Here is a 26,997-nt window from a genome sequence, read left to right as displayed (position 1 = left end):
AGGTTGAGTCCTCTGACATTATATATCATTGGTACTGACCGATTTACAGCACCTTAAGAGAAAGTATTTGGCCAGGCCAATAAAATATATGTCTGTCAAAGATGTAAATTGGGAATTCATGGAGCCAGCACTGCTGCCAGGGAAGGTGGAGAGTGTGGGAAGTACTTGGCTGGCCAGCCTTTGATTTCCACACACAGTGAGCTCTGCCATCACCGTGCCCTAACAATAAATAATGGTGTTTGTCAATACACACGAGCAGAGCCTAAGGAAAGTCTGAAGTCATTAAGTGTTATTGTGTTACAGGGCACAGCAGAGTGCATACACTTCTGTATTTATATTTCTGTCTACAGTCAATAAATCAGAATCTGTCATACCTGCATTATCCAAGCCATCTGCTTTACCACATTAAAAAAAATGAGTAGGTGGGAAAAAACTTATGATAGCTTCTTTTTTTTTTTTCCTGTTCCTGTTGCTAGAGAAACCAATTCTTTAAAGTATTTTCTGATGGCTGAAAAGGAACCTGTCATGTTCCCCTTCCCCCACAAAAAGCCTGAAATGGTCTGTGTTTTATGATAGTGCAATAGCTGCTGAGCTGCTGGAAGAAGGGGAGAAGAAATCAAAAGCACTCATTTTTTCACCTCTTCAGCTGACTTGTTGACTGACCTTGGGCAAATTATTAGGGGCTCCTGTGAGTATCAGCTATATTAGGGAGTCATAACAAGTGGAAAGCATAACATAGGAAACAGTGATGCCCTTCAGAGGTTCACTGAAGTCGTAAAGCAGAGCACTTGTATGTTTTTAAAGTGTCCATGCTGTCTTCAGCTGCAGAGCTGGATGTTGCTATTTAGTGGGGTTGGTTCATCTCTGTTAAAATATTTTGGTCCAAACAAAATCAAATTAACGAGTGTTGAAGAAAAACAAATAAAGAAAGAAACAAAAACCAAAACAAAACACCATAAAAAAAAAAAACTCAAAACAAACCCAGACTTTCTTTTTTCCTCCCTAGCCTGTGAAAGTGACAGCTAAAATTATTTTGTCTGGTTTTACAAAGACAGATAGGGCTCATAGGTGTACTAATGTTGCAGTGCTCGGAAAAGTGTTAGTTACTGTTGGCAAGTCTCTGGACCTCCGTACATAAATTTTTATAATTGCAAAATAATATAATTGATAGTGTTGTCTTTGGAGTTTTTTGTCTATCTCCCCCATCAATTGGCAATGATTTTGCATAAGATGGCAGGATGCACTGCTCAAATGACCTGTAAAAGAGGTCACACAAACCCAATTAATATTTCCAACTACTGACTACTGTGGCTTTTAAAACTTGCTATTCTTAAGTTTCTGTCACTATTTGTCCCTCCTCCTATAACTGCAAAGACCACTTTAAAAATAATTAATCAAGTACTATCTGATCTTGTCATTAATCTGAGATATGGTTCCCAAAGGAAAGGATATCAATTTTGTGAAACCCTCTTTTGACTGTGTTCTTTACTCTTTTTAAGATCAAATTAAAAGAAAAAAAACAAATAAACAAACAGAATAGGCATTAGAGAAGCAAGAACAGTTTCAGCCTATCCTTGTACAACAATTTACTCACTTTATTTCAGGATCATGTGGAGGAAAGCTTCATATTTAAATTTGTTCTCTGTTTTGGGAGGCAAGATTAGAAACTGCATCACATTAATTTCACAACTTAAATAGGTCTCATAGAGAGAACTGCTTTTACCTTGTTAGGTCCATGTGATACTCACTAGCTTTTCACCATGCAATACTTCAGGACTTTTTGAATTCTAAGAATTCTTCACCAGCTTAAGGACTCGTGATTTTCTTCTGGAAGCTGGGTTAGATGGGATTTTTTGTTCCCAGTCCAGATAGATCTTGGCCATATAATATTTTGGCAGGATTTCTAGCTGGACAAAAGTGAAAGACAATTAATTTGATAACCCTGTTATAGTCTTCCTGTACTTATAGCCTGCTATAAAGCACATGCACAGACATGAACAGCACAGTACTAACAGAACACAGTGACCAAAGAAAAGAACACAGCACTGCCAATATAGCAACACAGTCTTTCAATGCATTTTATTACAGTTTGTATTTCCTTTTTAATATTTTTGTTTTGCCTTAAAAAACATTTTAGAGATTTTGTCTGTACTAGATGTGACATTTGGGGTTCTGTGAACATGAAGATGTGAAAGCTGAGGACTGATTTCTACTAACCTGAATGGCTGCAGGGCCAGCTTATAGGACTCTCATATAGCAAAATTTTTCTCTTTATGTCCCATAAATGGGTGAAGGTGCAGCAAACTTTATTCAAAGAACTTTATTCCCTATGCCACTACTTATTTACCTTAAAATTAAATGAAACATTTAAGCACATTCAGAATTCTATGTGTGTGTTCATATGTGCATATGGGTATGTGAATATGTGTACATACCTTCAGTTTCTGTCTGATGCCCAGATCCAAAGTGAGAGACATGGAAACATTTCTGAAGGGTGTTTGGCAGGTTTTTTCTAACACTTTAAAAATGAACCTTCACTAATTATACACCTTCTAAGTAATTTGCTATCTGAAAAATATAAAGTATGTTTTAAAATAATTTAAATATTTAGCATATACTACTCTACATTTTAAAGTTTAGTAACATATCCTAAGAACCAAGGCTGACTTCCATAATAGAAAATATTATTGCTTTGGGAATAAAGGAGAAAAAATATCCTTGGTTCTCCCTGAATGTGCTTTGCACCACAGTTTAAGATTCTAAGGCCAAGTCTTCTTTCAATTACCCTGACACAACCTTGTTGGAGTCTATGAATATGAAACTGCCTAAAGGGCTGCAGAATTTGCCCCTTAATGTTTACACAAACTTCATTTATTAATATTCCTCACTTTCAATAATATTTATTTTCAACACAGTAAGTGAAGTCCATTAAAAATTGTTCCATATTCTCACTACATAAAATGAAAATTTCTCTTACCCTTTTGCCCTATTACATATTGGGGAAAATTTGTTCAATATTGTTTGAACTTGGTGTTAATCAGAATGAAATTTGGCCTTTGTGGTGTGGATTTGATTTTCACCAAACCTCCTAATAAGAGAAGCACTATACATATCGCTGCACATATACATAATGCACTTAAAAAGCTACACTGTCTGTTTATTTGCAAATCCACTCTTGATTCTGAAACACTCCAGCTTGTGACTTCATAAATAAAGTCGAAGTTTTTCATTTCCATTATGTCCTCTAGAACACCTTACATCTGGAGGTGGCTGAGTGGTGGCATTACATTGAGCATCCCTGACAAACTTAACCTTTTTTTCCTGTTAACTGGTCCCCAAGATGAGCAATACTTCAAAAAATCTGTGTTTTTTCACAACTAATCACTGAATAATCCACACAATATTAATTTCAGATGCTACATTATGAATTATATTGTGTTCATCTGCCTGCACTGCCATTGATTTACTGGTATAAATTTATTACCACTATTCATTACAAGATTCCCCTGGGATATCTTTTGGTTTAATTCAGTGCTGAGGACCAAACCCTTTTCCTAAAGGCAGTGGAATTAACAAAAGTGAACCTTTTATTTCATACGGAGCTGAGAAAATCTTTTCCCCTTTTGCAGAGGAGCTGCATGCACGTGTGGCTACGTGCAGGAATGACGTGTTTTAAATCACTCCCTCAGGAGGGACAGGCTCAATTGCTCTGCTCACTCCAACCTACTGTGATCATGGGCAAGCCCCTTATCCCACCACTCCTCCATTTGTCATCTGCTAGATGGCTTTTATGGCAATGAAAGTGGAGAAGTGCTTGATAATCTTATAATTGCAGCCCTCTCTAAATTCTTAAGATGGAAGGAGAACAAGAGAGTCCCTGACAGAGAGCTCAAAAAAAATAGAAAGTACAGGAGAAGTGCTGTATGGAAAGGCAAGGGCTGCTTCCCACTCCATCATCTGTTGAACACATGTGAATTCCACTGTGAGGGGTGACTTAGGGATACCTCTGTGTTCTCCTTTGGCATAAGTGTCAAAAGAAGACAAGATATATCTGGTGCTACACACAGCAGTGACTCATTAGGATGGATGCCCCTGAATGCCCATCATCCCAGTAGCCTTTCACCTACAAGGTGGAGACACAGCAAGAGTCTCAAAAAAACTCCCATGTAAAGAAAAAATGAGCGAGTGCGTCATCTCTTCTCTTTTGACTTATTTCATGAAGTTAAACTAGTCTCTATGAGTACTTCTTGGAGCTTTTCTTAACTACTTTTTGTTTCAAAATCTTCAAGTTTTCTATTTATAGATAAAAATATATGTGTGTTTTCCACAAGTGGAAGCGGCTTTGCTTTTTAAAACATTTTAACGCGGTTTAAATGTGGATTTATTGTTTCACTCTTGCAAGTTCATCTAGAAAGCTCTTTTTTTACATTAAAGAAACGTTGTCCTACAACACATACAAAGGGTTTTTTCCTGGATCTGGAAAAAAATATGCATGTCATTTGAATCTCTTTGCAAGATTTCCTTTCCATTTTTAAAAATACTTAACTATTTACTTCAGAACTAGCTCCACTTTTCATCTTCAGTGAGGGAGACTCCACAACTTTCCTTACAGGAGCAGCTCTGTCCCAGCCTCACCAGCCTTGTAGAGCATGTTTTTAGGGCAGGTTAGAGTAGAAACCATGGGCACTTCAGCATAGCACAGACACCAGGAAGCATCCATAACATCTTACAGTCTCAGTGCTTCCTGCAGAACTCTGGCTTCCCACTCCAAGGGATCCTGCAGGTCAGATGTCTCAGGAGCTCCAGTTTCAGTCATCTCCCTCCTGCTGGGGCCTCCATGGAACATGTATCCCAAGCTGTAGTAATTAACACTGCAGAGCAGACCACTGCTCTTCTCTAGGTCCCTAAATGCTCATGCCAATGTCTAAGTCTGATACAGGGGAGAGAGAAATATCTGCAGCAAGAAGGAGGAAAGGGATCTGCTTCTTGTTCTTTGAATCCAGATTCCTCTTCCTTCACCGATAAAGGAAGCAGCTTGCAAATGTTAAAACCACTTGCAAACTTCCACTTTTTGGAAAACTGATAGGTGGTAAACCTTTCTTTAGCTATTTTTCCTATTAAATTATGCTAAATAAGCATGTATGTTGAAGTTGTGAACAGATTCATAGACCCACACAATGTGTCAAAATCTCAGCTGATTCCATAGAATAAGCTTAAGCACTTCATTTTGCTCTATACCATGCAAAGCATCCTTTTGGATATTGAGTTTTAGTGTGACAAGTCCAAGTCTCATAGCATTTCACATCTCTTTGAGCAGTGAGAACACTCAAATAGTTTTTCCAGCAGGAAGAAGCAAAAATGTATTTTTCCAGGAAAGGGTATTTTCCTACATGTCTCAGTCTGAGTTTTAATAGTATTTTTAATGCTAATAACAAAGAATATATTTTGGCACATGGCAGCTGCAGGGCCTGATTGGCAGTTAATGAAAGATAAGGAGAATTCATTGCATGGAAAAAATTATTATTGAACAACTGAACCAATGCTTGTTACACCTTGGCCTTCCAGTCCTAATGTGAGCCAAATGTGACATCTCAATCCAAAAAGCATGTAGTATTTTACAGACGTCTAAGGAAATAAATTGTCGTGTATATCAATTTTCCTGTGGCATTTGCTCTTAATAGCAATTGATCTGAAACCAAATGCATGTTACAACAATTAAGCTGACAGAAACAATGTAAAAGTCTGGTGCTTTCAGAGATTCCCATTCTTCCAATGTGGGACAAAAAAACCCACAGTAATGCAAAAAAGCAAATTCCAGCTCTCCAAATGCTGCATATTGGGCATTTGCAATTTGCTTGACAGCATTGGAGGCCTAAAGTTTTAATAAATAAATACATGAAGGAATGCTCCATCTCTGTTTTAATGAATACTTGTCCCATAACTTAAAGTAAGGACAATCTTACTAACATAATTATTGTTTGTTAATGTGAATGAACACAGGGAAGGAAAGGCGAAAGCAGTGGCACACAGCATCATTCTGTGATCAGCTGCTTGTCAGGTGACTTGCTGTGGTTTTATGCACTTTTTGACTGGTTTACTATGCTATTGCCAATTTTCCCAGCTCAGTTACCTCCAGCTTTGGCCTCAGTTCTGTAAACATTCTCATTCCATTCTCATGCCCGAATTTCTTCATGTGAGGAGCTCCTGCTGGAGCCACCATAACTATTCAGGTGCTTAGTTATACTTGCAGAGAAACAAGTGGAGGCTCAGGGTCTTGGAATGAAATATGCAATGAATAAATGAAATATGAGTTTGTAAGAGAAGCAGTCATGCCTACCATGATTGCAGCTGAGCAACTGCTATTCTGCTCATGTATAATGGATGCTGCACTGTGAAAACACATGGCGCCCTGTCTCTTGCCATCTCACTCAGCCTCTTTTTTTCCCCTGAGAAATTTTAAGATGAAATCAGAATACAAGAAAATATGTCCAGTAGCATATCATTGTATCACTTTAATGTAGCTTCAAAGAGTATCTTCATAAGCCAGGGACTGTTTAGACAAGCTATTATATTTTTTTAAGCTTGCCCTCCACGATGGTGCCCAGAATCACTTTGGCAGGTCAAGCTGTGCACTCGGAATGCCTGCAAACTCCCACACGCTGCACTTTCAGAAGTTAATGTATTTGCCCTGTGGACATCACTCATAAAGCAAAGTCAGAAATTATTTTTCTAAAATACAGAAAAAAACCCCAACATTGTCATTTTGAGACCACCGTTTAGCAGCAGCTTAGTGTTTAGCTACCATTTTCTCTTTGAGCTCAATTATGCAATTTCACATTTAAAGCAGACATCTGTGAGAATTGTGTCTTTTGTGGCATTGGACAGGAGAACTGGACCTAGTGACCCCAAATGCAGCTTGAGAAACATAACAAATTAACATTTGTCAAAGTCCCAGGGGCTCCTTATCATATAGTTTTATTAGCTGTGAAAACACTTAATTGAGTTGATCTTCTGTAAGATCTAACTTTGCTATTTATATTAGCCTTTCCATTTATATCACCTAGATATGTCAGTGAGATTTTCTGATATTGGGCTAAAAAGGACCAAGATTTCACATTGCATCTCCTTTGTGGGGAACATCACAATGAGAGAGACTGCCTTCAGTTGGGAAAGAGAAGGCTGTCAGTAAAAGATCTGTTCAAATAGTCACATGTAAAGCTTTCTTGCAAGTGTATTTGGAAATTTGTTTCTTATTAAAATAAAAAAACAGTTTTAAATGTTGGAAAATGCAAAGGTCATAAAAATGACTAGAATATATTCATAATTCTTTCCCTTCCTAGCCAACTGCAAAACAATAAAAGTGTTTTCATTGTTCTGAAATGACATATGTGTTTTTCAATACTTTCTAATGGTATTCACTTTCCACTGCTGGCTTCGGAAATACTAGGTCAAACCTATTAACTTCTGTGAGGTTTGTGTGGCTTAGAGATGGTTTTAGGGAATGCAAAATCAGTGCCTCAGATTGACAGTATTTTTAGAACAGAGCAGATAACTCTACAGTTACATGTAAAGAAGCTGTTCTGAAATAATTTGTCATGGTAAAAAAAGTAAAGCTGGAAAGATTTTATCAAAAAACTAATGCTTCTTAGAGAAGCAAATTATAAGTCAGTCAGTGATGAAAGGAACAAGGAAAATGTCTCTCTAAGGGCTGACACCAGCTTTTTCCAACCGATTTTAAAGAAAAGCTTTCTTCATTTCTATTGTGCTTGAAACTGGCACAACATCGGCTTTTATTTCAAAAGGACTATTTATCTGCTTTCACAATAAATGATAGTTTTTATTCCTTTATAGATGTTACACATGTAACACATTCATTTTCATAAATTACAATACAATCCCAAGAGAAAAGCTTTGCTAGGCAAGTGTTACACTGAAAGCTTGAGTATGCACACATGCAAGTATGTGTGCATGCACTTAGGGTTCTTTAGTCACATAAGACATACTATCTAATATTACACCAATTTTTCTATAGCTTAAGTAAGACAAAATTATATAGTAAGGCTATATGAAAAAATAATTACTCCTGAAATTTATTTCCCTTGAGACAAAAAAAATGTAGAAAATAGTTGCTTAACAGAATTTTTCTATCCCAACTATATAATCTTGCTCCCATGCTGGATTCCATCAAAATTAATTCATCATGGCACAGGCATAAGGGTCCCACAGAAATTCAGATGTAAGATCAGTGTTTTAATTCTCTCTTCAGCTCTTTAGGATAACTAAATGATTATCCATTCCACTTGTCCACTCAATGTTATGGTATTTTTCACAAGGAAAAGTACTTATTATACAAAAACAGATAGTTTGGTATTGTTGAGAGGGTTTTTATTTATTTAGGTGCAAGTAATAGCTGTATTAAAACTGGTCACAATCTATTACAAGGGATAAAATACAAGCCAGAATGGAAAGACCATGCACCAGCTGGCATTTTACTCCATGCTCATGAGGGGCTGACTTGATTCACATTTGATTAGGTCTCTAGAGATTCAATATTCCCCAATTTGTCATCTATTAAGTGTTCTATTTGTCACCACAGAGAATAAAATCATCCTTTCCTCCCCTCTCCTAACTACTGCTCATGTACAGCATGGTAAGAAGGTAAGTAGAAATGGGAGCAATAGTGGGGAAGGTCAATTTTAGTTACCAAGTTTCCTATATAGGTGATTCTTGTGGGTGTTGTTATCATCCCAAGTAAGCAATTCCACCTTTCTCAAGACTAAGCTAGGCTTTATTTACAACTTCAGTCATTCAAAAATAGACAGAAGCACAAGCTGTTAAACAAGCTCCTCACAAAGGAGGGTTGCTTTCACAAAACCTTCTGTTGATCACTTACCTTTCCATACATTCCACATTGGCATTCCCTCAAACCTCCTAAAAAGCAAAGGAGCTCATTACCACAAGGCTTTCTCCAAAAGGGTGTGCACTGAGGCCCAGTGGTGAGCACAGTCCATGCTCCCATTTAAATACTGAGAATTCATTGTTCCTGTGACCTTCATGAGCAGGTGACTGCAGCTGCACCCCAGAGCCGAGCCGTGCAGACATCACTGCTAAACCTGCACACATCTCCTCTCAACAGGCACCCCATAACCAGAGACACTGGGAAGAGTTGTGTTGGTAAATATGACCCTACTGAACAGGCACAGAGTATTTTTATACAAATTGAAATTATTTGATTTATACATCTATTCTGAAACATTACATATTAAGATTATTTTAACACTTTGTCTAAGTCTAATGGCTCCTTCAGCAAAGGATAGCTAAGACAAATTCCTTTTCACCTGGATCTTTCCAATATTTTTTCTCTCATAGGATAATGGATATGCACTTGGTAATTCAAAGCCTGCTGGAGCTGTTACTGCTCTTGCAAAGGTGTGAGAAAAGCATGAAAGAATTCTCCTTAAAAGCCACTGCATGTTCCCTAATAATACATCCAGCTGGCTATTGCTTGTCTTCCCAATGCTGGGAAGAGGCAGACTCTGTAACCCACACTCACACCAGAGCCTAAGGGTACTGCCAGATTGTGCAGAGGGTTTGCTAGGCCTGCAGCCTGTCTAGAGAGAGCAGCTACTTCAGCTTCAACTTTTCTTTTCCATCCCTTTATTGAAGGTCAAATTTTAAAAAGTTGAGCTATCTGTGCATCAAGTGGCTTTTCTCTAATAATACCAAAATCATAAAAGACCAAATACTAAAAGAGCAAACAGCACAATTTCTCAGCATGATATAAGGGGTTTTTTTTTCCAAGACAATTTGTGAAATATATTTTAGGGAAGGTAATGTGGGGGAAAGGAAATTTTATGTTGCTGTGGCAACTCAAGCAAAAAAAACCAGATTCGTGCTGCAACACCTATGTTCAGCACAGTTTAGTTTTAAAATACCATTGACTTCTTCAGTGAAGAAAAGCAATCAGCCAATTTTACAGATGACTCCTGCTTCCCATCCCCATGATGTTAAAAGTTGAAACTAAAATAAAATCTTCTCCAGCACAAATACCTGAGGTTTTCAAAAGAGAAATCAGTGTGCCTCTGACAAATGCACACAGTTTTGGGTGTATTACACTTACTTCCAACATTTAGCTCTTCAGCTCTTGGTCCAACCAGTAGTCTACAAAAAATCCTGGGAAATCCCACCCTCTCTGTTTATACTTGGATGCAGTATGATCCTTTTTAGTCCCTATGGCTGAACTTCAGCCCACCAAACATCTCCTCCCATAAGTAAATTGCAACCAAATCAGTATCAAACCCAGAAACAGAGGAAAAGCCAGTTCTTTCTCCTGAGAATTGTGGTGGTAAGGAGGCTGCAATACAAACAGCTATAACTGCAGAAGGATAGAAAATACTCAGTTAATTACACAAGGGACTAATTAAAATAAAGTCTTCAAGGGAAGAGATGGTGTCCCACTGATCAGTACCAAAAAAAATGGGTTTTGATGAGAAAGAAAATCTGAAATAAAAGTGGAAAAGGCAAGGAGGAGCAGGGTGCAAGCATGAGGATGAAAATGGGAAGTCAGAAATTGAATTTTCAAATTAATTAAAAGAGAGCTGTATGGACCATATTACAGACAGCCTAGACAATATGCAGCCAGGTTTTTAAATGTGATGAAAAAGACTGAAAAACTACTACAGGGATTTAGTAATGTGAGAGGTAAAAAGGGCAGGAAATAGAGAGATCCTTGTCAGCAGCTCCATCATAGATCGAAAATAAGATAACTAGAAAGTAAACAGGGTGTATGGAAAGAACCCCAGTAATTCAAGGAGAGGTAGTGAAGATGAAGACTTGCATGCTTTGATAATTTCTTGTTTATAGCAGCAGACTCTACAGGCATGCTTGGTATCTGGCCTGGAGACTCATCCTCCAGGCACTAAGGATAACAGAGAGGTATGAGCAGAAGATGCAGCACTCCAGCCCCCAAAAGTGGAAGCTCCTCTGGCCAAATCAAGCTTGCTTGGCAAAGCCCTGGCCATGTTTTGGTACATTTAAAACATTTAGAAGCATAATTGCATATTTAACAGATGCTGTAAAAGATACAGACACTCACCTACTACAAAATACATGGAGTCCTAAAACTGAGAATCACAAAAACAAAAATCAGGCATGCACAGTCTGTGGCTTGGAACAAATGTGTCATGGAGAGAAACTCGTTCTTTCACTTTCCAAGACTGCCTCAGAGTTCAACTTTTTGCTTTGCTTTTTTCTTTTCTGAGAACTGAGAATGCTGTTCAGTGTAAAGAGCAGGCAGCAGGCAGGCCTTGTTCTGCACTGACACTTGAACATGCCATTCCTCAAGCACAAACTGCTTTCCAGAGAGGAAACATTCTCACAGCTCTCTCACCCTTGCTTTCTCCTCTAATGCCACACATTTCGTGGTATTTGGCTTTTTCTCCTCTCTTTTAAAAATTTGGTTGGACTACTCCATTACATGTAGCTTTATTTCTAAAGTGATATTCATTCAAAGTTACTTACCTGAGAAAAAAATTGGCATTTATTACAGGGAAACCTCTTTTCTTATGGAATTGCCTTTTCTTTCTTGGCCAGAATGGGTACTGGCAAATAATGTGGCGTTTTCTGATGAAAATCATCTGGTTTTCACTGAACAATAAGCCATTTCCAGTCAGCATAGTTATTGCTTGAATTTCTTCTACTGTTTTGATGATGTTGTTGGTTGCACTTAATTATATCCCTGTGGAAACAAAGAGATAACATCCTCCTTTCTCAATATATCTCTCTCACACACGTGCTAGGAACCAGCTTCCTAATTACCAAGTAAGGCTACTGCTAATGACAACATAATCAAAATGTAGGAATTCATATTTCAAATGCATGAAAAAACACCATCTGCATGCATCTTTTAAGTGAGACATTAAAAACCTGACTCCGTCTGTTCTGTGGACATTAAAAATGTGTAAAAATGAGGATTTTCCCTGGTGTCTTTGGCGAAAATCTCTCTTTTACCCACAACTGCTCAGTCTGTTCAGCTCAAATTATTCATATTACTACTTCTAATTTTTCTTTCTTTAATTTCATGTGATTACATCTCCTGACATCCCTCTCAGCACTTAACCCTTTCCAACACAGATGATTATGAAACTCATTTAATTAAGATTGAGTTAAGCTTGGTATATTCCATTATCTTTGTTTCAGGTTTTTTTTCTGTTTTTCTTCTTTGTCTTCCAATCACATTCCAATAATGTATTTTTGGTAACAAGATGCTCAGAGCTTAATGAAATAATTTCTATCTTGTCACACAGGGAGAGGGACTCACTTCTCCCTCATACCTTCAGATAGCCTAAAGGTATTTCTCATCCCTTTTTATTGCCACATCACATAATACATAAATGAGAGGTAAAGTGATATCTCATTTGCTGTTCAGTGTCACCTCTAGATCTCTCTGCTACCTCCAGTTCTTTCCAAGACAGCATTTTGGGCTTTCCCTTCATCTGAATTTTACTACCTGAACTGTCTCCTTCTTTGTCTAAGTAGTTATATTTTAAGTTAAATACTTGATTTTTTTTTTTTCCTCTTGATATTTGCCCCTGAGGCCTTTATTTTCAGCAGTGTTCTCTGGTTTAACTTCTTTTTCTCTCACTAATATTTCTATTTATCACAAAATGGTATAATCTGCAAATTACATTAATAAATTTTTAAGACTGGTCCTAATTGCCTGTGCATCTGACTTATTCCCTGCTGATTATTTGTGCTATTGTCTAATGCTTTAGTAAGCATTCAGCCCATATGAACATATCTCAGTGAAGATGACTTCGAGGCACTTTTCTGTACATTCAGAATCTGCTTCTATATCCACTGAATTCAGCTGAAATGTTTCAAGTGACATTGATAATTTCCAAGTCAAAAGAAACAGCACAACTTCTAGATTATCACATTTTAGCTGTATGCCTTGGTAGTAAAGCTCCGAACAGAACAATCATCAGGAAGAGGCAGATCATAGAACCACAGAATCATAGAATGGCCTGGGTTGGAAGGGACCATAAAGATCATCCAGTTCCAACCCCCTGCCATGGACAGGGACATCTTCCACCAGAGGAAGGATTTGTACAGGACTGAAAAAGCATTTAGCTGAGCAGCATCTCTGACATGAGAGCTCCAGGCTGCCCTGGGAATTTAAGGGATTCAATGAGAGTATATTTTATTAACAGAAATGCCTAAAGGAATAACACTGCAGCTACCAAAACTTTGACAGCCCTGTTCAATGTTTCTCTTTGAATGGAGCTACATTTGTCTCTTAGAATTTTTTCCAGCCACAAAGTGATTTGAAAAATCACTAACAATTTCACAAAATACACCCTAAGAAAATTCTGCACCCAGTAGTGAATACTTCGTAATGAAGAGGAAAAACAAATTGGGATTTTTTTTGCTAATTTTGAAAAACTATCCTTTTTTGTGCTGTACTCTGCCTTCTCAGCAGCATACCAATGACTTCTGATTTGCTGTGTTGTGATTCAATTACATTCATAAATATATCATATCCAAGAAAAGACAGGTAGTCTAAAATTAGGTAATTAATATGACACTTATTAATAAATACATTTTTTCACACTAGCAATTCATTAATCTCACAGCAACAGGTTTTGTCCCCCTGTAAATTAGGACATTTCTTAATTGTTTGGAATTGTCAGTGGGAGATTAGCAATACTGAGCTGCTAAGGAACTTCCCGTGGCTGTAATTCCAGTCACAAAAGAGGAGAGTTGAAAACAGCAAGGAAAAAACAACTACTTCTGTACATGGACTCACTGAGCCAGGAGGCACAAAACCACTTCCACAAAAAGACAGAGTTTTCTATACTTTTTGACATTTTGGCATCAGCAGGAATCCCTCCTACCTCCTTCAGGGAAAAATTGCTGGTCTCAGTATGTGGAGATACTTAATGGCAAAATACTTCCCTGAACTTCAAAGTATCAATTCTGGCAGGGATTGAATGGAAATACTGGTCAATAAAACAGTGCTGCTGTTGGGAGTTTGTAACATTTTTAGATCCACTGACTGGGATGCAATTTCACAGGGCACAATCTATTTTAAATAAGGAGATAGTTTGTGCTTGTGAACAGGTATTGGGTGTGTGGCAGCATGTTCTGGCTCATCTGGGATCTGCAACTTCAATTTGTGTCTCAGATTCACACCATGGAGAAAACAGCAGAGACCAACAGACTTGCCAGCCCTACCAAAACACTGATTTGGGATGAACACTCAGCCCAGGGTGTTCTCACCCCATTGCTCTCAGCTGCAGTTCTGGGTGATCTATTTGCATTGAAAGATAAGGGACAGAGAGCAAAAGGGAATATCATTATGTCTGTTTAGTTAAAGGACATATCCTCTTGACAAATATGTCAAAAGGTCACCCAGAAGTGGGGGGGAAAAAATAAGCAGAAAAAAACCTGAACTTCTTCAGTTGTAAGCCTAACCCTGTATCTAAATATTACTGAAGGTCAATACGGAACCCAGAGTCATTTGAGAAACTTATGTCAAACCAAGATTTGTGATCTGTATACATACTCACAGTAAGCTTGGGTAAAACTTGTGGTAAAATTTATTTCACTCATCAAAAGACACCACTTCAGAACTAGAAAAGATATTGTATTGAGAAGCAGTTGTGAGAAACCAATGAGAACTGCTTTCCCACGGATTTGTGCCAGGTAGCTGAGGACAAACCTCAGCTGCAGCTTCTCCTGAAGCAGTGGCATTCAGAAACCACCCAACAGAGACCAGCTTCTCTGGTGCATGGTGCTTAGCTGCAGCTTTTCTCTCAAACCCAACAACAAGTGCTTCTTACTCTATCCAGCCATGTATCTTCCTGTAATTCCAGTAATTCCTAAGGTCTTCAGCTTTACATCTCCTGTTGCTTCATGGGACCCACAGACCCAGTCATGTCAAACCAGCTATAGACAGTTGTTTCAACCAGGTTACAAGCAGCACTCACCACAGGCATTCCACTGTGGTTTTTCTTGGGTAAGTGACAGGTGGTATAGTGGGTTGGGGTTTTTGAAGGGACTGAAAGATGTTTTTAGAATTTCTTTCCTTTCCCCAGCCACAGAAGAAATGGTAGATAAAAAGGGGAGGTGGTGGGAGGAAATGGAATCATGCTTGCTTCCATTCTTTAAATCACTTTTTCTCTCCTGTCACACCAGCACTGGCCATATCTAAAGCAACATGTTTCTTTATATCTGTACCTTGTGAGTCTGATTTTCTGTAGAGAAGGAATGTGGCTAATTAGCAGATTTTAGATTTAGATTTTTAAATACTAAGGCTTTCACATCAGGCTTCATTCATAGCCATGATTGCTGCATCAGCAGTGGCCTCAGTCCCAGACATGGGGGATTTCCACCTAACAGAGGATGAAACAGTTACCTCTCAAACAACCCTATGAAAGGTATGTGCCAAAAGCATGTGCCATAAATGAGGGATGCTTTTGACTCTTCTACCCCCAAGTCATATTCTACAAGTCTGGTTTTGTTGGGTTTTTTTAAGTCAATCCACTCTTTATCACCTACCAAAAGAAAATATTTCTCACTCTTCTTGTAAATTCAAGCTATAGACTTGACCCATAGGTTTGTGTCAGCACCATCATTCATCCACTAAGCTGTAGCAACTCGGATCTAGCTGAGAACCAAGATTTAAGCCATTCCTCTACCAAAAGCAGATCAGATCTGATCCATGATCTACATCTTCTTGTAATCACATAATTGCTCTTGTTCAAACAAGAGAGGGCCTGGGAATGTGCAGATGAAAGCAGGAGTGAGGGGAATTATTCAGCAATGCCACAGTAAGCTGGCTGAATTCACATTTTAATCACTCCTCACTGGAATTCAATCCTTTTAAACCAACAATAAAACTCTTATTTGTGCTGGTTTTCCTCAAGATAAGAGCTAAGTGGCATTCAGAACAATAGATATTATTATGCTGAATTATAATTTCACCCCAATTTTTGCCTTTCTAACTCTAGTATAGCATTACCAATCTCTCAGCTCCTGTGATTGAACTTCTGCTGTACACAGAGCAGAGTAATCCTTGGAACATATCTGATTCCAAAGCAGTGAAATAAGAAGAGCAGTTAATAGATTTTCGTACTGGCACACTTTTGAAGTGATTAGCGGGACTTTCCATTTTCCTTTGTCACTTGTCTATAGAAGGAAAACAAAAAAAGAAAAAAATAAAGAGCAGAAGAAAAAGTATATGAAGGCTACAATTTTCCAAGCTGGATTTACAGGCTAAAATAAAACTGATATTTTGATGGTATTCAGTGACTTTTAGTTGGTTCGAAATGAGGACAACTACTCCACACAAAGAGGTATGTTCTCATTTTGGGCTGCATCAATCAACCTGATTAATTCAGGCTAAAGCAGAAAGGTAATTTGGGAGTTAAGCTGGAATAGCAACTGACTGGGAGCCTGAGGCTGAAGCCATGCTGTCCAAATTAAAATCCACATTGCAAGAATAGCACTGCTATTCTAACCTGCGCTTGGTACATACCTCTTCTCTTGAATTTTGGAGGAAAATGGAGATATATCTACTGCAGGCAGCCCTTTGTCCTAGACAGAATCATATTAAAGACTTCATAACCGTTGCTACAGTTTAATCTTTGCTTATATGATTTTCCATTTGAAAGTGGAAAGTCTTTTTTTCACCTCAATCCAGTATGTACTACATTGACCTATTGCAATAAAGAGATTAACTGTAACATGCTTGTTTTAAAGTTTTAATGTTTAATCAGTTGAGGGAGGAGGCTTGGAGGGCAGGGGGAAGTGATGCAGACAGTGAGCACATGTATTCTTTCTTTTCATACCTGTGCCTAGCAGGCTAGGAAGCTGCAGCATCACTCTGGAGTGCCAGGGCAGCACGAGGGGCAGTCAGACACCCTCCTGCTTCAGCAGAGTGCCCTGGTGGGTTCTGCATCTCCTATCAGGAAAGCCACATTCCCACCTGGTTAAAACAGCTTCCTACAGTGTCAGTAGCTTCATCATCATTAATTTCAATAGCCACAGCATCAATAGCCACTCTAATATAAAGAGCCACCCCTCCACCTCCTTCCCATTTCCTATCTCTCCTGAAGAGCTTGTAGCCATCCAGTGCAGTGCTCCAACCATGTGAGTCATCCCACCACATTTCTGTGATGGCAATTACATCATAGCTCTGCTGCTGCACCATGGCCTCCAGCTCTTCTTGTTTGTTACCCATGCTACATGAATTAGTGTACATGCACCTCAGCTGGGCTGCTGATTTCACCCCTAACTCAGGCTTACCAGCCTTGGGCCTGCTTTCAGACAGCTGCATCCCCTTCCCTCTTCAAACCTAGTCTAAAGACCTCTCAATGAGCTCTGCAAGTTCATTAGCTAGAATCCTTCTGCCCGTTTCCACTGTGCATGAGAGAATACCAAATCCAGTGAATATCTCATATTTTGAAGATTTATTGCCAACAAGGTGGCTAAAAGAATACTCTTAAATACAGGGTGATTATGTGCTGCTGATTTGTTTTATCAAGAACTGGGAGAAACATGCAAACATTTTATCAGTTTGTGATAATCAGAAGCATAACAGGTGTTCCCTGAAAGGAGCAAGTAGAAATGTGGATCTTTATATGTAAATTTATGGTTCATAAAACTGCAAGAAACGAAGATAAAAAGAAATTTTTGCTAAAATGACGTTAACCTCAATTTTTCCAAGAACTGTTTAAAAACATCTCACAAAAAAAAAAAAAAAAAAAAAAAAAAAAAAAAAAAAAAAAAGTGGGTTTTCATGAGTAAATATGGTCATTTAATGCTTAGGCTAAGAGATGGTGTCAAATAATTGATCTTCACAGATTAGATGCCTTTGATCTCATTCCTGTCGCAGGTATCTACATTTGGTCAGATTAATCACTCTGTTGCCCATGTTAACCAGATTTCCCCTAAGAGAGTCAAATAATTAGCTCAGATGTAGACATCGACATGATTAAAGTTTGCAAGACGGCTATTTTTTGGGTTTTTTTATTTTCAAGCTTGAACTGCCAAAAAATTTTATTTTTATCTTTTAGGGTTTTTTCCTACTGTTCCACTATTCCATCAAAGAGGACTAATTAATATGCACTCTCACTGCTGCATTCCTAGTTCAGCTTTATACTCATCTGCCCACTCAGGAGAGTGAATGGGAAACATTACAGAGCAACTCCTAATGCCAAGTTCAAACATCCCTTCAGTCCAAAAGAAACTGCTATTAATGCTTTGAGAAAAACCATAATGAGAATATGAAATGCAAAGCATACAGTCCAAAGAGAGCACCATTACCAATTATACCCTTCTTTGGATTTCCTTTGTCCTACAAAACAGACTACTTACAATCCATCTGCAATGCCTATCTTCACTTATTGAAACTAAAATCCACATTCATGCTCTGCAATAAGGGCAAGGAGATGCTCCTACAGTGTAAGACATAAAGTAATAACAACAGAAGAAAGAATGGGAAAGAAACCAATCTATGCAAATAAGTAGGAATACTGTAATGGCAGATAGCTAGAATATTAAAATTCAGAATTTGGATCAGCTGATTTTACTAAATAATTCAATTGTGACAAAATTTTAAATTACTTACTATAAAATCTTCATCAGTCTTACAGTGTCACTTTGGAGCAGGGGTAATCATTTACAAATTGTTTGTGGAGTATCTAGCACTGGGAGCAATTACCATGAGGCATTTAACTTTTGGCCCTACTGCAGTGCAAACATCAAATAATGATAGCTCAAAGCATGAAATTTTGTGTGTTGATACTGACAGAGCTCATGGAGAACTCCTGGATACAGGAATGGTCCATGCACACAGGTGATCCCTTCCACTCACCAGTTGGTTCTGTGGATGAGTCTATTAAACAACATGTGATGGACCATTGAGTCCTCAGTAATTTAACTGAGTTTCTGCTCAGCAAGGGTGCTCACAGAGGCTGATGCACTTCATATATTTTACAGACAGATTAAGTATTTTCTTTTTATTTTTGCTGGGGGACTTGATCAAACCACAGGGCTCCCTGTTCACTTTTAAATTTTGTTCTTGCTTCAAATGCTTCTCTGCAGTATTACCCCAGAGTATTCCAGCCATTCCCATATCCAGGAAGAAATTATTCTGGATGATATTTTACTTTCCTGAGTAGTTTTACTGGCTGGGTCATTTGTTTTTCTTAACACCTTCTTATATAGCTTTTGACAGCTGCATGATCAAGAAATACACATGATAAATGGAAGTCACCCCATCAGAAACCAAGCCCTTTAATCCACTAGACAAATGGTTAAATTTAAATCAAAAGAAGCAGGTCTGGGATAATTTCAAATTCACTTGAAAGCTGTTCAGACTAATTGCAGGCAGAGAGGGTTAGCTGAAAATAAAATTGTTTGGACTGAAATTTAGCTCCCAGAATTTGGCTAAACAAAAAAAAGGGACTTTTTTATTCATGATAGAGTTAGAATTTACTTGACTTATTTTCTTTTTGATTTACAGTGTCTGAAATGGAATGGCTGTACATTATAAAAATAATTTCTGGAGCAATAGCTTTATAGCTTTCAAACGTTGCCAGTGTCATAAACAGTGACATTTGTAAGCTGCTGAAGGAAAACCTCAAGAACAGAAAACTCTGAATTTCTCAGACTAGTCTTATTCAGACAGATCTGAAGCCAGAGCCAAATTCAGAATTATACCCTCAGTAAATTCAGGCCACTGTTTCTCAATAGTTACTGCCTACCTAATTAGGACTTTCAAATGAGGATGAAGCCAGAAACGAGTCTCCATTAAATAGCTCAGACCAGTAATGTGTTTAAAGTTAAGAATGTGTGGTGTATATCTGCTTTATCCTTATTACAGTAGCTTGAAAATAAGCCAATTATCATTTTAAATAACTTACAGTCTTATCCACCTCTTGTCAGCTTCTAAGATGCAAACAGAGGGAAAGAAAGCAGGGTATGGGAACAGAGAGCAATAGAGTGATTGCTCCCTTTGATTCAGAAAAGAAAGCTGTAAGAGGCATTTTTCATCTAAGAGATGAAGCAGAAGGAACTTTCACCTAAGCAGAGCCAAAGGTTTGGGTGAGGGCTTTCCCATTTATTGCTGCCAGCAAAAGCCACAGGAGAAGTAACATTTCTCTGAAATTGAAAAAGAAACACAAGAGAGAGAAAATGCCCTGTATCTGTCTTCACATATGCACAAAGAGAAAATGCTCTGTATCTGTCTTCACATATGCACAAACCCTCTCCATTTCATGGCTGAGTATGGCTTCTTTCCAGAGCTGTTTTCTAGCATTGCTTTAGAGGAACTACAAACCATAAAGCTACATGAATTCCAACCATGTCCACTGAATAGCTCTCATGAATAGCTACTCCTGTTACAGTGAATATTTCTTTAAAAACATGAATCTGATCAATCTTCTTTCCTTGTCAGCTTTGCTTTCTCTCCCGCTCCCTCCCCACAGGTACATTTCTGAGCACCACATCTTACCCAGCTGAGGGTTTGTCTCACTTCTGTGAACACCAAGTCTATTTGGAACAGTGTGTTGGGAGGCCCCCTGCTTCAAAACCACCACCACTTATCACCTGGACATGATTCAACAGTTTCTGTGCATCTCCTGCACCTACACACAATTTCCAGCTTGTAGGAGGGGGGATGAAGGCATTGCTGCTTAGGCTACAAAACACATGTGGCATCACCTCCACCACACACCTCATGTATAGAGAGGGACTGGGCTTGTTTTGGGAAGAGAAATTCAGGAGAAACCAAACCACGGTACACATACCAACCTATAAATCCAGGCAAAGAATTTTTCACAGTTCCAAGAACACAGGTAAATAAATGCAGCTGTACAGTAAAGCTGTATCCACACCAGGAGGAAAAAAGTTTGGAAAACCAAAATATGTAATTCTACCTTTACAGTATAGTACCTGCTCTATTCCTAGAATTTATAACAAGGCAGAAATTTGTTTCTTTTACTCAGCAAGGGACTGCAAAAGCTTTGCTTCTGGGGAAAGGAAGGATGATAGCTGCTTTTGTTTTACCTATATTCAGATTATTATGTGTGTGAGTTTTTACACCATATTAGTGAGTCCCATTTCCCACCTCCCATCTCTGCCCAGCTCCTTTCAGTCCGCAGAGCTTGGGACAGCATTCTAAAATAACCATCTCAAATGAAACTTCCAGGCCTCTGTGTATGCTCTAACATTCCATCCTGCAAAACAAGAAAAAGATTTAAAAAAAAAAAAAAGTATTTAAAACCCCTAAACCCAGAGGTTTCATGTAACAGTGTTGCTTTCTTTCTTGGAAAAAAATCTGATTCCTTAAGCTCCCTGACTGCACCAAGAGGGCCCACTGCATCTGTTAAACTCATTGACTGTGACTACCACCTTCATATGCAGCAAAATTTCAGTTTTATGAACTTTAGTTTGTGTGAAGCCCAGCAATAATGTCATCAGAGCCCTGTGGGTATGGCAGGGAGGGCTGACAACAACATGCTGTAGGGTTTGTGGTACCAGCTCCAACAGGGCTACAGGCTTCATCTGGAACATTGCTGAGCCTCAGCATGATCCAAAATACTTGAGTTGCCAACCACTGGTAAATTTATTAACTGTCAGGCAAAAAAAACCACAGAGAAGTTAGCCATTTATTTTATTATACTTATAGATGTCCATTATGATGGCAAAACATAATATTAGGAAACAAAATATCTTCCCTTCTCTCTTGAGAGATATTTCCAGATTACTAGAATGGCTTGAGGGCTCTTATTTGATAATTTTCATAGTATACATGGAACCATACAATATATCATATATGAAAACACAGCACAGATTTATAGATTTTTGCATTGGAGGTCCGCTTCAAAAACTCCCTTTGGCCTCCACACAAAACCAGGGAAAATAAGTAAATTCTTCTTTGCTTTTATTACCTCAAGCACAAAAGATAACTAGTTAATGCACAATTACAGAACCCTACCAGGAAAAATTATGATCCTCTGAGAGCCTGATTTTAATTATGCTTCAGCCAATGACTGCTTTCAGCACTGACCTCAAGTGGAGAAGGCACATGACTTGCAGACTGCATTACCCACACAGATTTTAAGACTAAGATGGGACCTGGAGTGTAGTTAAAGTTTCTACCCTTTATTTTTCCAATTAATTCACAATTGTGAATACTAACCTGAGGGGACATTAGATAGGTTGATTCTAAATGGCATTTGGGTTTTTTCATGATTTCCATTAATGAAATTCCAGCAATGAAAGTGATTATCACCTTAAAACTTTTGTGGAGAGAATACACTGCTTGGCACATGAAATTGTAAAATCTCTAATTATAGGTCTCAATAAAGAGCCAAATGCTGCTGTAGTAACACACCACTAAACACAGCCTCCTTTTTGAAAGGTGTAAATATAAAAAACAGACTTTTGCCACAGCTGTACACATTGATTGTAAGTGACCAATGCATTGGGGTTTTGTTGTTTTCTCTAAATCTGCTCACCCAGAGGGCCCAATTCTCCAGTGATTGACCCCACCACAACTTAAACAACTTCAAGAGCTCAGATCCCCTTATCCACATGTGAGAGCACAACCCGAGCAATGGAGGAGGTAGGGCTTTCCACACAGAAGTTATCTCTCCCTCATCATACAGGAGAAGTTCCAGCAGATCTCTTTCTACAACACTCTAGAAAAGCTTGATTTGCTTCTGATGAATGTTTTTGTAGGGGGATAGAATAGAAGTAAACAAAGGTTGTATAGAAAGTAATCTAATCCCCTAAAGAGTTGCAGCTGAGCCAAGCACTATAGATTAGGAGCAGGCCTGATGTTAACAGGCCACAGCTGTAGCCAATAAGAAGAGTGTTATAAAAGAGTGAATTGGTTGGCTGAGGGGGAGCTGGGGTTAGTTGGGGGCTGTGAGGACAAGGAAGAGTCAGTGCCTAGAGGAGCTGCCTACATGAAGTATCAAGGAGGTATGAAACTCTAGCAATATGGAACCCTTGCAATGTAATGATAATAGAGCCTTTGTAATATAATAGCAACGTGTTTTCTTCTAGGTGAGAAAGCTGTCTAGTTTGCTAAGCTCAATGAGGTCAATCAAAGCTCTTGCTTTTCTGTGTGCTGTAAGCAGGAAATCAGAACCTTCAGCTTTAAAAAACATATTCAAGGAAGTATCAACTCCATAGATGAGCAAATTCACACTCCTTCTTGCACTGTTTTTAGATGAGGCAAACCTGTAGCAAATTTTAGGCTCACAGAATTATTTCCCAGAATAACTTCTGTTAAAAAATTCCAACAAGTCTTACATTCAGGAAGACAGTAGAAAACACCTCCTATCTTGGGACCAGCCAAAAAAATGATCTACAAGGCTAATTTTCTTCAGGGTGGAGCTACATGGAACCAAATTTTCTGAAGATTTCTCTTCTTGGCATTGTAAGAACTGATTTTCCTGGAGTTTATTGGTTTTTATTCCTTTATCTGTTATCCTTCTTGGGGCTGACCTTTCCAGATGCCACATTTAAAAATGCCTTTCAGAACCTCCCACATAGCCCTGGTCCTTTTGTCCACTTTCTTGCTTTTGCTTTTCCTTTCCTTCTTCAGTGTTCCATGTTGTTTCATATTTGTGACACTTGGGCTTCTCTGGGAAGCCTTGTAACCATATTCATATTGTGCAAATAAAGAAGTTGCCTGTGAGGAAAGCAGGCAGTGCATTGGGTTTGTGTGGCCACGTTTTGGCAGTAGGGTGGCTTCCATGAGAAGCTGCCAGAGGGTTCTCCCATGTCCAGCAGAGCCAATGGCAACTGGCACCAAGACCAGCGTGTCAGTGGCCAAGGCTGGACCAGTCAGGAATTCTGGTAACACCTCTGCAATAACACACTTAAGAAGGAAAAAAGAGTGATTGTACAGAGGTGATTGTGCTCACAGAAGAGAGTAATGAGAACATGAGAGGGACAGCTCTGCAGACACCATGGTCAGTAATGAAGTAGGGGCAGAAGGAGCTCCAGGCACCAGAGCAAAGGTTTCTCTGCAGCCTGTGAAGGACCATGGGGATGCAGAGATACACCTGCAGCCCATGGAGGGGACCCCTGTGCAGGAGCAAGATGCCTAAGAGGTGGCTGTGAGCCCATGGGAGGACTTTGCTGGAGCAGGGTCCTGGCAGGACCCACAGACCCTTGGAGAGAGGATCCCACACAGGAGCAGGTTTCCTGGTTACCCTTGTGAGCCTTTGGGACACCCACACTGGAGCAGCTGGTTCTTGGAGGACTGCACCCCTTGGAAAAGACCCATGTTGGAGGAGATGGTGAAGAACTGAAGCCCATGGAAAGGGCACATGTTGGAGAAGGTCATGGAGAACTGTCTTCCATGGGAGGGACTACGGAAGTAGGGGAAGGATTCTTCTCCCTCAGCAGTGGCAGAAACAGTTTGTGATGAACTGACCATAACATCCATTCCCCATCTCCCTGCACTGCTGGGGAGAGGAGGTAGAGCTGGGAAGGAGGGAGAGGTGTAGGGAAGATATTTTTAAGATTTGTTCTACTTCTTATTATCCCACTTTGGTTTTGTTAGTGATAAATTCAGTTAATATCCCCAAGCTGAGTCTGTTTTGACTGTGATGGTATTTGGTGAGTGATCGCTCCCTAAAGACTCATGAGCCTTTAATTATGTTTTTTCTCTCCTGTCCAATTATGGAGGGGAGTGATAGAGTGGCTTTGGTGGGCACTGAGCATCCAGCCTGGGTGAATCCCCCTCATACAGGAAGAGCCATACAAATCCAGCAAGTTATTCACAGAATCTGGAGAAAAATTTGCCCCATGACTCTCTTGACTCTGCTCATTACTACAGTCTCCTGAAACTGAAAATCAAATAACAAATAGGTGCTGACTGATGATCCCTTTCCTACAGTATGACCTTGGGCAATACATGGTTCTCAGACCCAAAGAATATATAACACATATATCTTATTGAGTAATGTTTTAAAAATCACAGATGCCTAAATACTGACTCTTGAATTTTAAGATATTTAGGCATACTTTTCAAGCTTGTACTTAGAAGAAGTTTTACTCTGTTTTGATGTGCAAAACTAGAAGTACAGCAACTGTAAAATCTCTGTAAAATGCATACTTGTCTGTTTTCTTTATAACAGTTACATTCTGTAATCTGCATTGTAAAATTTAAAGTGAGGGAAATATATTGCTCAAGCAGACAAATGCATGTGTTTTCAGTTCTCAGCCTTCAGACATTGAGCTCTTGACTTGGGCTGTTCAAACATAAAGAAGTACTAAATTTCTGCCTAGAAATTGTCTCTTTCCTTGCTTAAATTAATGTTCTAAGATGTTTTTTCAGGTAACTTTCTGCATTTTATATGTGTTATTATGCCACTGTATTTGGTATGTTTCATGCAAGATCACTTTAGGTTCACTGCAGGTTTTCCCAGCAGTTAAGATAAGGCTGCAGAGCTCATGAAAGATGTAATTGGCAACAGCAGAACATGGATTTCTTCACCTAGCACAAAAAAAAAAGAAAAAGAAGCAGCACTAGGGTCTCTGCACCAGAATATGGTCTGAAATGTTCCCCTTTGAAAACAGAAAGTGTGATTTGGTTTCCATACTCATCTGTTTTGGGTCATTTAGGGATATCTCCTGAGGTTGCTCCTCAGAAGTCTATTCATTTCCAAGAAATTGCAACAGAGAGAATAAATGCTCTGAAATGTACTAAGTCAATATACACAAGTGAAACTGGCTCCAATGTCATTAATGAAAAGATTCAGGACTCTGCAAACTCATTTCTTGGGAAGCAAGTAGTATGTCCTACAGCTATGCATTGATTGAAAAAATGGAACTGAAACTGATGCCTAACAAGGGAAAGCTCAAAACTGAACCAGGACCTGTACAAAGAAGCATGCCACTGCAGAGAAAAAGAATCAGCCATTTCTAAACTTGGCATAACTCAATTAATTTGTCTTGCTTTGGCCTTATACTTTCTCATTCCCACTCACTGCAGCTAACTTAGCATTTCTCTTGTCAGATAAAAGAAATATTACATACATTTCAAAGCTTTCAGAAGACTTACTGGTGTGAAGTATCAATCAGAAAGTTTGGATGGAAAGCTCACGTCTTAAGCAAGAAAGGCTCGGTTACCATAAGTAGAGATTGTCAAACAGTCCCTACACCGTTTAGATACCAGATTCTCTGCCATCACTGTGGTAAGGGATGGAAGTTAGATAATTTAGAATTGAAAAGTTCAATATCCTATTATCAAACTCCTTAGACAGCCAACACCCTATGACACAGGACCATCCTAAATTCATCAACAAATAACTTGCTGCTTTTGTCTGAAAAACAGTAAAAGTAAGGAACACAACAGATTATTTCCATTTAAAAGAGCAAAATCAGTTGATAAGTTTGAAATATGGCTGGCTCAGTTGCTTTGTGTTAAGGACCTAAAAACTCTTTCCTTCCCTTTTAAGGTAAACTCCATTTGAATACACACAGCAGTTAAACTGCCTAACAAGATTTATGATCAAAGCAAATGTGAAGTAATTGCTACTGGTTTGTGCAGCAAAGTGCCTTATACAAATAAAGGCAACAATATAAATAGAAACTAATTTGGTGCAAAGCGTAAGGAAACAGACCTTACAGAGGGGCAAAATAAAAAATGTATACATTCATGTTGTTAGATCACAGTTATTTTTAAACTTTCACTGTGAAGTGACAGCACCAGCAGAAATGAGATTTCCTGAACAGCTGTGTACTACTCATAAATGTGATCTGTGTAATCAGGATTTCAGATTCTCTTGGACATTTACACAGTCCTATAGATAAGTAAAGGACCTGCGGGGGGTGAGGTTGGGGGCCAGACATGAATAACCAAAAACAAAACAGGGAAGTTCACTTCTGGAAGCTAATGTCTAAAATAAAATAAGTCACCTAATTCATCTTAAGTGGCATCGCCATTTCTACAAGTTTCTGCTA

This window comes from Agelaius tricolor, unplaced genomic scaffold (genome assembly GCF_023055355.1).
Source record: "Agelaius tricolor isolate 1412-34295 unplaced genomic scaffold, bAgeTri1.0.p SCAF_7, whole genome shotgun sequence".
NCBI classification, from domain to species: Eukaryota; Metazoa; Chordata; class Aves; order Passeriformes; family Icteridae; genus Agelaius; species Agelaius tricolor.
Note: the sequence above shows the minus strand (reverse complement) of the source record.